We start from the raw sequence: 11,863 nt of genomic DNA on the forward strand, positions 1-11,863 counted from the left end.
CTGTTGTTAAGCCAATAAACAAATGAGGAACTTAAAAGCTCAGAAAGGTAAGCAGACTTGCTCAAAATTGCAGCCCTGAACCTGTGTAGCACGGGGATTTGAATGGAGAACTGTTTGATCTAAAGTCGCATCCTAGAACTGCCAAGGTCCTTAAGAATCAGGCAGACCCAGCCTTGTGATGGAGAAAAGCAGCTGCCTGCTTTAATGGAATGAGGGGGTGGGGAGAGCAGGAGGAGTCAGTTTCTTCCCTTGCAGAAGCAGGACAATAATCTGCGCCCCAGGCATTGTCTGCACCAGTGAGCTGGCACAATAAAAACCTAGACAGACTCCGGGATGTTGTTGCTGTTACCAGGTAAGCAGCGTTGCATCGAAGAACCAGCTGTTTTGGCGGGGTACAGGAAGAGCGTACCTAATAAAACCTTTTCACGACACCAGTCAAGGTCAGGTGTCAGAGCCAAGAAGTATTCCTTTGTTCTGGTTAAATGATGAATGAGCCAAATTTGCCATTTCCTCCCTAAATCACAGTTTAATTTCTCTCCTCTAGGCATGCCAATCTACTCTCCCCTATCTCCCTTCCCCCTTGTTGCTCCTATCACTCATGGAATTTGGGGTATGGGAAAGTTTGATGACACACACACACACACACACACACACACACACACACCCAGCATGTCTGAGGCAGTCCCACCAGGCAGGGCATAGTGGTGTACTTGTAATCCCAAAGCTAGCCAGAGAGACCCAGGGAGAGACCTTGTCTCAAATCCAAAAGGATTAAGGATGTGTGCCACTATGCCTGGCAGGAAAAACAAAGTGGGAGGCTCCTAGGGAAAGAAGCCCAAGGCTGACCTCTGGCCCCAACATCCACCTCACATACATGGCCCGACATGAACACACAGAGAGACAAATTATTCATGTTGCAATACATAAAATTAAATCTAGTACTCGGGAACCATAAAAAATCTATTTCCCAGGGACGGGAGCCCTAGGTGGTAGTATGCACAGTCCTGAGTTGGAACCCCAGCATGGGGTGTTTCCCAGAAAACTAAATCTACTACCTCTGCTTCATGAGACAAGTCCTGGTTAAACACATCAAACAGGCCATTCCATTGTTCTAGCTCCAGCGGAAGAGTCTTTGTTGTGATACACGGCTCTGCCTCTGTTGCCTCCAGAAGCAGTCCCAGGACTGAGAGATATTCATGAAAAAGCCTCTTTGACTTATGGGGAATTCAGTCTGGTGTTAGAGAAAGAAGCTGCTAAGAGGAGTTTTTTATACACAGACAAAAAACAGAGGTCTTCTTGGTCTGAGTTGTGGCTCTTTCCTGTTTCCAGTCCTTTCTTTCTGTCTAGGTTCCTACACAACTCTGCTCCACAACACACACACACAAACATACACACAGACACACAATCATTTATGTTGCTTTTATCAGGCAACCCAGCGTCTTTCTACCAAAAATAAGCTAAGCTAGAGATGTTTGTTAAGAAGGCCTCTTGGGACTATAATGGGGGGAAGGGGGTTGGCGGAGTTCAAGAGGGGATGCCCAGATCTCCCTGGGAAGGGCAAACAGAAGAGATTTTGTGAGGGGACTGAGGGCAGGTGGGGATGGGAACATGAGCGATTAGGTCGAGGTGGGGGAGCACCGAAAGAGACTGGAAAGGGTGGTCATTTCGGGGTCAGGTAAAGGGAATCTCCCAGGAATCTACAAGGATGACCCAGCTAAGGCTCCTAGCAATAAGTGAACATACAACCTGAACTGGCTATCTCCTGTGACCAGGCAAGATTTCCAGTGGAGTGATTGAGACTCCAACCCAGCCACATAATCTTCAACCTAGGTCTGTCCTGCCTATAAAATATGCTGGGAGGTAAGGGTGGCCTAGAGATCGAGGGAGTGACCAACCAAACTAGTCTAGCCTAAGACCCATACCACAAGAGTAAGCCCAGCATGACACTCTCTGGGGTACCAGAACCCACAAGCTGGATGTCCCAGAGACCTGGGATAGAACCAAATACACCTGAAGAAAAAAAAATGTCAATGTAATTATGCCTAACAATATTCTGCCATATTGGTGCCTAGCCCACTGTCATCAGAAAAGCTTCATCCAGCAACTGATGGAAACAGAAACAAGACCCTAAGCCAGACATTATGCTGAGATGGGGGAGTCCTGCTGAAGAAAGGGAGGAAAGATCGTAGGAACCAGAGGGGACAAGACCATCAAAAGAAAACCCACAGAATCAACTAACCTGGGTTCATAGGATCTCACAGAGTCTGAATCGACAGCCAGGGAGCCTGCATGGGGCTATGTAAGCCCTCTATATATTTGGGACAGTTGTGTAGCTTGGTCTTCTTGTTGGACTCCTAACAGCGGGAGCAGGGACTTTCTCTGACTCTTTTGCTGGCTTTTGGGACCCTATTCCTCATACTGGGTCACCTTGCCCAGCCTTTATACAAGAAAAGGAGCTTACTCTTACTGCAACTTGATATGCCATGTTTTGTTGATATTCATGGGAGGCCTGCCCTTTCCTGAACAGAAATGGAGAAGAAGTGGATTGGTGGGGGTAAACAGAGGTTGGGGGAAGGAGTGGGAGGAGAAGAGGGAGAAAAACTGGTTGGGATGTAAAATTAATTAATTAGTGTCAGAAATGTCAGAATCATGATTTAAAAAAAAAAAAAAGGCCTCTTGGAGGCAGAAGAGGTGACTCAGCAGTCAAGAGCACACACTACTCTTGCCCAGAACCTGAATTCGATTCCCAGAACCCATGTTGGTACACTCAAAACCAGCACTCATTCTAGCTCCAAGGGAACCTGACATCTAAGGCCTCTAAGGGTACTTACACTCACATGTACATACCTACATGAATAAACATAATTTAAAACAAAAAGAAAATACTGAAGGGGACGGAGAAGGCAATGACTTCCTGAGACACCTTATGCAGTCACGGGAGTAGCCCTCCAGCTCAAAGAGGTCCTTGCCCAGCCTGAGATGCCCAGCTGCATTTGAATGGCACAGTCTGTAGGGCACTGTGAAATTACCTCTTCAGCCCTGGAGGGGGAGGGAGGCTTTTTGACTAGTCTTGCTAAATACCCTCAGGCAGTCAGCAGGGCTCTGAGTATTCCCCTGAGGGCAAAGAAATCCCAGGATTTAGATAACCACCTTCCCTCTAGAATCTTTATCTCTGGGAACAGACTACATTCAAAGAGGAGCCCCCTGGGAATTCCACAACAGGGGAGAGGCCAAGCATTCCAAAGTCACCAGGAGTAACTAATCTTTGCTAATGGGTTCTACTCTGGCTTACGTCTGCAGAAGTCATTCCTAAGCCTTGGGCAACCCAAGTCTGCTGTCCAGGACTATCTGTGCCACCTTACCGCGGGTGAGCAGGCTCAAGCACATATTTAAGTCTCATTAGGAGGGACAAAGATACTAACTCAGCCTCAAAACAAGAAGAGGTAAAAACAGACAAGGAAAAGCCAGGATGGCTAGATAAGTTCACTTTCAAAGTAAATCCCAGCACAGCAGAATGACTGTTTGGATTTGCCTGCTATGGATTTGCCAAGTGATAATTCCAACTGTGCCAAATACATTAACCTACCTACCTCTCTTCCTTAGCAGATAGAAGTGACTTCTTCCTTGAGGTTCATGACAAAAGCAAGAATGTCCATCTTGGGAGGCCAGCAGCTGGGAAGCCTGGCTGGTCAGTGAAGTCTAGAAAGAATGGACTAGGAGGAAAAAATTCTGACCTCAGAGCCACTGAGTCTCTCAGAGAGACTTCCCATCCACCACACAATCACCAGACTGAGGACAGGAAGCCCTTATGACTGGTTTGCTGTCCCCAGCTAGCTATCAATCTCAGCACCCTCCCCTTCCTTTTCTCATCTATTCACTACAGTAGCAACATCTTATGGAATGTTGAATGTGTCCCCAAAGTTTGTCTGGGAGAGAAGAGAGAGTTACGTCCTTTGAATATACATTTCCAGTAAACTGGTAAATTGATTAATGGTTACATCCCCAGAAAAACCTGAATATGCACATAGCAACATATACAGAATAGAGTTCTTCTTATGCCATAAAAAGCACTTCTCTACCCAAGCAGCCCCTCCTATAGAAAGGCCTCAAAACCAAAAACTGACTCCTGATGATATGATAGCGGCCAGGAGGTTAGGAAACCTGGGTCTGCAACTAAGAATGGGCGACTTTGGGTAGACAGCTTTGTGCTTTATCATTCTCTTGAGTAAAATTATAAAGGGTAAGCAAGAAGCTACCCAAGGCTCTTCTGATTTTAAAATGTATCAATACCTTCTTTTCCTTCCCTCTTCTAAATCAGAAAGTCTTCCATGGTTCCATACCTTTTCACAGTCACCTCATCCACAGTCAGTATCCAATATGACTCTTTTGTCTCCCATAAATATAGTCATTTCTTGGCAAATTCACTTCTCCATTGCTATGATCATTGCCTTGATTCAGAACCCAATATCTTCCTATGGGTTACTCCAATAACATGTCCTTGTAAGTAGTCCCACAAGTCTACTCTTCACAGCCCAGAATCCTGAAGACACACTTGCAGAGAGCCTTTTCCATATTACTCAGAGCTTTCAATATCATCAGTACAAGAGAAATTTTGTTTTGGATGAGTTTTACCATGCTGCCAAATACCTGAAAGGTGTGTGTGTGTATGTGTGTATGATCATACAGGCCAAATTAAACTCTTTAGCTCCAACCTTCAGGACCTTCCACCATCTTTTCCCTTCCTGAGCTCCAGCCTATCCTCTCCAGATGTTCCCAGGATGTAGAGCCATTTCCACTGAAGGGAAACACTTCCCCCCTAGAGGGAACAGGAAGCTGGTGAAACTTACCTAGGGGGAACTTGGGAGTCTCTCGGTTGGGAAAGTTACAGGACACATAAGCCCCGCCCTCAGGTATAAAAGCATTAAATAATTGCTGAAGAAGAGACTATCTAGTTGTGCAGCCTGCAAGTTGAGCAAGGAGCTCCAGGGGTGCAGCCTTCCTGCATGCTCACCCACACTAAAGGATGTAGCTGCCCTAAGTCACCCACACTCGTATCAGTAACCCCTCAAATAATCCATTGGTTCACCAAGCTAGGCTTGGGTGGAATCCTTTCTTTCATGTGTCATCAGCATCTGGGTGGAAAAGACAACTGTTCGTGTCTCCCCAGGAGAGTCATACAACACCCTACCACACCCCATGATTCTAGCCACTGAGCCATTCTTCCTTGAGCCTGCCCTTCCTGTCTTTGAACTTGTTCCCATTTCTCCCCTGACCTCTCACAAAACTACCTGCTCCTTTCCCTCTTTACAGAAGCTAAACCTGCCAGCCAACGGGACCCAAAAACAGGGGAAACACTTGCTAATAACACTTTCTGATAACGGTTCAGTATTGTGTCTCATACAAAAGTTGCTGTAGCTGTGTTCAGAGGATGGACAGAGAGATGGAAGGAACATTGCACAGAGCAGTTTCTATTGTAATTCACATATGATATTAGTGAAAAGAGTGAGGGGGTTTCTGGGGTTCTCACCACCTGCAGAGCACAGACAACTGGTACCTCCAGGAAGAGGCAACTGTCATATCTCGCATAGGGCTATACAATCTACAGGGCTTAGTCAGTGTTTGGACACTGCATCTATTTTTTTTAGATTTACTCTTCTTAGATCTTCCATTAAGGGATCCACCAGGAAATTTTAAGAAGAAAAGGATCATGATCAGATTTGTATTTCAGACTCACAACCGTGCAAAAATCATTGTCCAAAGATTATAATCTAAGAAGCATAGTCTCCTCAAACAGAGAGGCAAAAAGGAGACAGTCTAGCTCCTCAGTTTGGGACAACAGTGTAGAGAGATTTAGAAAAAAAATTAGCCTGAAAGTTCACAAGAACATTATAGTTTATCTTATCAGAAAGACAATCTTATACTACCTATATCTACAGATGTGTTACAGACATGTACAGGTAAGTACAAGGTGACTATATAAAATGGAGGTTAATAAAAGACATTGTGCACAATGAATGCTCAGCTCTCGCGTGCATAAATGTGCACAGGAACACGAGAGAGGAAATGAAAGCAAGAATTACCAAGGAGCACCAAACCAATGACGTTAAGGTCCAGAGATATTTTCAATTTGCTGCAGAGTCTGAATGCCTCTGAAGTCTGAGGCCTTCTGGAGATCTCAGCCAGCGGATAGCTCAGCAGGTTGCTTTAGGGTACCCATTTCCTCTAGGGCTTTTTATCCCAAGTATCGGAGATAATAACAGTCCCTGGAGCGAGCCACTAACATCAGACTGCCCTTTAAGATTTTATAAAGGGACAGAGCTCACCTCCTCTGGATGCCAAAAATAAACACACAGGTGCCTTCAAGCAAAACAAAACAAGATACTAGGATAGCAAAGGGCAAAGGAACTGGAACTTCTCCGAGGAAAAAGGAAACAAGAAAAACAGTGACTCAGGAAAACCCAAGCCCAGAGTTTTAGTTTTAGTTTTGTGAACATTAAGGGGTGACCGTCATATCTCCCACGGAGGCATAAAATGTGGAGCTTTAATGTTTAAAAGTGTCACTGGTGCTTGCAGTCATTCTTCCTTCTCATATTTTCAGTCAGAGCTCGATGAGGGGATTTGAAACGGGAATGAATCGTGAACAGATCTGTATTTCAGGAGGGAAAGAAGGCCTTATGGACAAATACAAATTAGCTGCCGACCATTATCGTCTAACCAGCACACCTCTCCTTGCATCCAAAATTTAAGTAGAATTCTCCAAAAATGGTTCCTTTTCCTAGAGTCTCATTCTGCCAAATCAGTATGATTGAGACATATGGGGCTGACACCTCTTCCTCCTTGGCCCTGGTCCTAAAGACTCATCCTGTCTGCTCACACTTTACTCTCCTCACATTCACCTCTACAGGCCTGCTAGTCTCCGAACTGGTCTCCCAACTGTGGTCCTCCAAGCACGGCCAAGTCCAGTAGCCTATCCCACCTGACTGTTACCTGCCTAGGACCTACTTAACCTGAATAGTTGGGAAAACTCCCCCAGGCATGTCCACAAGGCCTTCAGAGGTGCACAGGTTTGTAGATCACTACTTTGAATTCTTGCTACAAACAGGAGAGTTTCAGGTTCAAATCACTGAATGTCAGGATCTAGCCCTGACTCACATCTGAAGAGCATCAGGTGACTGTCAGGCTTGTGTTTGAAGAGTGCTGATCGACAGTACCTTTTGACCACTCACTCCACAAACGTTTACTGCAATGCTGTCAGTCTGGGAGTTGGGAAGGTCAAGGTTCAAGGTTCCTAACTTTGATAAGCTCAGCTGACCACAAGTCAGTATCTGCTTACCCAAGCATTGATGCCCAAGGCCTCGCACCTGCCTCAGGTGCCAGCTGGGACCATTCATTTTGTGTGTTGTTTTGTTTTATCGGCCACTCAGACCAGGAACCAAGAAGGACCAGTAGCCACTTTTTGGAGCCACACCTAATGTCTTCCTGTGTCATAACTCACATAGATTGATCCTTCTTAAAACTATCCCAGATTTTCCTTATTCTGATGAAAAAAGGAAAAACTAAAATTTCTACAAGTTTGTTCCCATCTTCTCCTGCCACTCTGACATGTACCACTTACATTATCGACTTACTCTTAAAATCATCTAAGCTGGGTGTGGGGTGGCACACACCTTTAATCCCAGCACTCTGGAGAAGGTAGGGGGACCTCTGTGAGTTCAAGGCCAGCCTGGTCTACAAGAACTAGTTCCAGGACAGGCTGCAAAGCTACACAGAGAAACCCTGTCTCAAAAAAACCAAAAACAATAACAGAAACAGTACAGCTACCTTATGTACCTTAGTTACATCAACTCACGGTAGCATTGAGCCTGTCTCAACTAGTAGCAATAAACTAACCAATTTGGCCCATAACCAAATCTCAAAGTAATATTATGTGAAGGCTGGAGTTGTTGCTCAGTGGTAGAGAGCTCTCGCTGAGCTGGCATTCACCTGGTCCTAAATTAATTCACCAGTCTCCATCACCACTAGCATTAAATAAAATCCCAAGTGAAAATAATAGCAAAAGCCTTAACAATATTCCACTTTAAAGTCATTTAAATATGAATGTAAATAGAATATGAACGGGCTGATTCTCCCAAGGTGAAGAAATAATTCCTAATCAGATAACATTTTTGATATACCAACAGTAATCCAAGACTGTAGGTTAATTAGGTCTGTGGTTGACTTTCTTCCTGTAGTTGAGTATTTAATGTCACAAAATACACGGTAATCTTATAAACACAACAATCTGTTGTATAATCAGTTCAGGACCGAAAGATGAAGACTGATAGGATTAAGACCAAAATATGGAAGAGGAAGACTGATGCATATAAGTATCTCAATGGCCTAAAAGGAAGAGTTGAATGAATATTTGACCAGAACCTTGCAAGCGCTTGTTTTTAAACAAAAAACCCTATTTTCATTGGAGGGAAAACTATGGGTCTGGAGTCAGGATGGAAGGAGGGAGAAGCCAGTTTTTAAAATAAAAGTATCCCTGACATCCCAACCCCGTTCTACAGCGACTCCATGCCTTGAGTATTTGGGACGCCTGTTGCACTTAGTAATTGGTGTACAGAACTGCTCCTGGCCAAAGCGCTGAGGACCAAAACTCTATAGAACAGGGAGAGTAACCTGAGTGAACCGCCCTCAACTTCCTCACCACCCTGGGCTCTCCAGCTGACGCCACTGCTGCTCTCATGGGGCACCAAGCTGAGACACAATTGCCCGGAACTATGAGATATCAGAACACCCCAGTATCCCGGGACCACACCAGCACCTGTAGAAGCGCGGGGCTGGTGGCACATTCGGAGCAGGGTGGGGTGGGGAACGCAAGCAAATCCACCGGAGTTACACTCTTCTCTCAATCTCCCAGCCAAATAAGTGGGTCCCCAGGTCTTGAAAACGTTCGGAGGTTAAAGGCCCGCGAACCTCCAAACTACCCATGTGTCTCTTGGATCTGGGCGCGCTCAGTTGCCGGGATAGCGGTGAGCCGGAGCCAGGAGAGTCCACTGACCTGGATGCCTGAGCGCTGCTTCTCTCCCGGAGGCTCAGGTGTGCTGTCGCTCTCGTGTCCCTCTCACCTTCCAACATAAGAGCAGAGAATTCAGCGACAGGCCACTGGCCCAAGGATCAACTGCCAACCAACCAGCCGACCTGCCAGCACCGACCCGGTCCGGCGCCCACGTGACGGCTCGTCCGGGAGTGAGGCTCTCTGGCTGTTTGGAGCCTTCCCCTAGGACCGCCCCTCTGTCACCCCGCCTCCCTCTCCGGCTGTGGCCCGCTGGGACCCAAGAGCCACAGTTCCAGTTCCACTTGCTCGTCAGCCCCGCCCTCCCCAGGCAGCGCTCCGCGTGCGAGTCTCAAGCTCCACCCCTCCCATGAGACCACGCCTCTCCTGGGTTCAACCCACTGGTTGCACCTCGGACTCTCCCCTAGGCACTTCCCTCCTACCCCACCAACTTAGGTCTCAGCACTGATTCCAGGACGCCTGCACACGCGCGCGCACGCACACAGACACACAGACACACACACACACACACACACGCAACCTCTCATGACCTCTAGTGGCTGACAACCTACGAAAAGCTCTGATGTCCTGTCTCGTGAATAACACTTCCTGTGTCCAGCAAGGTCAGGTGCCAGAAAGCCAAAGAAAACTATGGTGGTGTCTGCCCATGGGGGCTGGAATTTTCAAATCCCAAAGACTGTGCCCTGGAGACTGAGTCCCAACACCTACCTCCGGTGTGCAGGCCTGTGATTGCCCTACTGGGGCCTCCAGGGGCCTGCTGCTCAGTTTAGCAGCTTAAAATCTCTAGGTCCTCAGAGGGCAAGGACACCAGGGACTCTGGCAGGAGTTGCTCCTAAGCTGAATCCATTTGCTTACATCCGAGTGTTGACAGATTCTACAGGACATGACTTTTTTTTCCCCAACACTGGTCGTCTAAAATTACTGGTGTGGCCAGAGGATTGCACATGTGAACAAAATATAAGCACTCTGGCAAACAGGTGTATGAGCAGTGCAGGGACCAAGCCAGCAGCAGAGCAAAGGCAAAGCCAGCGTCGAAAAGCTGGGGCCCCTGAGACATGTGTCACAGCAGGATAGATACCCTTTGGTTCTTTCACTTCCTTAAAATAGCTGAGAGGCCTTTGGAGACAGAGCCTGCCTGCGCAGTTCACATGAGTTCAAGTGCCTTAGTGGGCAGTTCCAAATCCCACGTGCAGCCTAAGGAGGCCCGGTTTGTTGCCCAAGCCCCCAGAAACTGCTCATATTTTCTCAAAAGTATGCAATTATTTTTGCAAAATGTTGCATGAAATTGGCTTTCTCAAACTTAGATGCAGTTGGGGAAGGAGCTTTAAAAAGACAGATGCTTTCCTCCCAGCTCTAGAGGGTCTGGTTTAATGGCATTGGCAAGTATAGGGTTCTTAAAGCTCCCCAGCTGATTCGCATGTGCTACAATGTACTAACCCGTGATGTGGCTCATGGAGACATCATCAATCCTCATTTCAATCCAGCCAGCCTAGAGCTGAAAAGCACATGTGTGAAAGATACCGAAACAGGTGTTCCAGCGCCTGCATGCTGTTAGGGAAAGTAGCAATGAATAGGTCCTTCCTGGAGAACATTTCTTCACCTAAAAGAAATATCCTCCCTGTGGGGATTCTATGTGCCAGGGTGAGCAGTTTGGGATAGGTATATCCTGCAGAGCTGTCAATTCCAAGCACTTCCCAGATAGAAGCCAGACAGCATGCTACATGCAAACTATTCTCTTGACCTCAAAGAAACCATATATACAGGACATAATGCTGCTGCGTAGCCTTCAAGGTGAGTAGGTCACTTTCTTTGTAAGGTAGGTAATGTGACTTTACCCATAGAGCAAGTATTGATCCTGGATTCATTCATGGAGTGATTACATCATGTTTATTGTTTCATATCCATATCTGCCTTATTGTGCATAAGATTTAGGCTCACAGGGCCATCTCATCAGAACTGTGGGTCATTCCTTTCTGCCAAAGATCTACTTAAATGACATGTGGAGGTGGCGATGGAGAGGGGGAGGGTCTCCCTTCACTGCCTGTGATCCCAGCCTGGACTTGGCAAAGGCAGACAAACAGCTGCAAGCACACAAAGCAAGCCTTCTCATGTGACCAACCTGGGAAGGCAGAGACCTTAGCACATGATACGGGCTGGCACTGCAGCCTCACTTGTGACCTAGACTCAGTCAAATGGGACACACATGTGGGAAACACTTTGCAGATGCCCCTCTCAACTACCCTCTGCAATGCCTGGCATGCCTGCTGTGCCAAAGCTGTTTGCCTGCTACCTGGTTTCCATCCAGACAAGTATATTTACCAAGGCCTCCGTGAGTTAGGGAACATTTTACAGTAAGCCCAACACAGATAATCCTGGAAAGCTTTGTGCTGAGGGAATATAGGCAAATATAACCAAATATTTGCTTAACCTCACTTTTATTGTCTTTAAAGAAAGAAGAAAGAAGCAGGCAACAGAAAGACAAGATGAGGCTAGAGTTTCCTCCTTACCCTTAGGCTGGTTTTCTGGAGAAAGCAGGCTTTGAAAGACCTATGAGAAGACCTTGTGCAGACATGACAACTGCCTAAGGGGCAAACTATTATTTTTAGGCTGAACTGATGGACATAATGGTTAAGGATAGGTGGGTAAAAGTATATAACTGATCCTTCCTTCCTTGGATGATGGAAAGACTGGTATTTGCAGTCTTTTCTAGCTCTTACATATTTTAGTTTGCTACTTTGAATAACTCACCTGTACTCTCATGTCTGGCTTAGCAACTATAAAGATTTGTACATACCCACAAAG

General features: G+C 46.3%; 1 protein-coding gene across 3 annotated transcripts in view; it reads right to left on the reverse strand.

The window, feature by feature from the left end:
* Ppfibp2 (PPFIA binding protein 2) overlaps positions 1 to 9,121 on the reverse strand; it is a 151,095-nt gene extending 141,974 nt beyond the window's left edge. For all 3 annotated transcript variants that reach the window (XM_041666885.1, XM_041666884.1, XM_041666883.1), the window contains exon 1: positions 9,047 to 9,121. The gene's annotated coding sequence lies outside the window, so the exon portion shown is untranslated. The remainder of the gene's footprint in view (positions 1 to 9,046) is intronic.
* Between the last annotated feature and the right edge of the window lie 2,742 nt (positions 9,122 to 11,863).

The sequence above is a fragment of the Microtus oregoni genome, unplaced genomic scaffold (assembly GCF_018167655.1).
Source record: "Microtus oregoni isolate MIOR12 unplaced genomic scaffold, Mior012 000016F_ref0000370, whole genome shotgun sequence".
NCBI classification, from domain to species: domain Eukaryota; kingdom Metazoa; phylum Chordata; class Mammalia; order Rodentia; family Cricetidae; genus Microtus; species Microtus oregoni.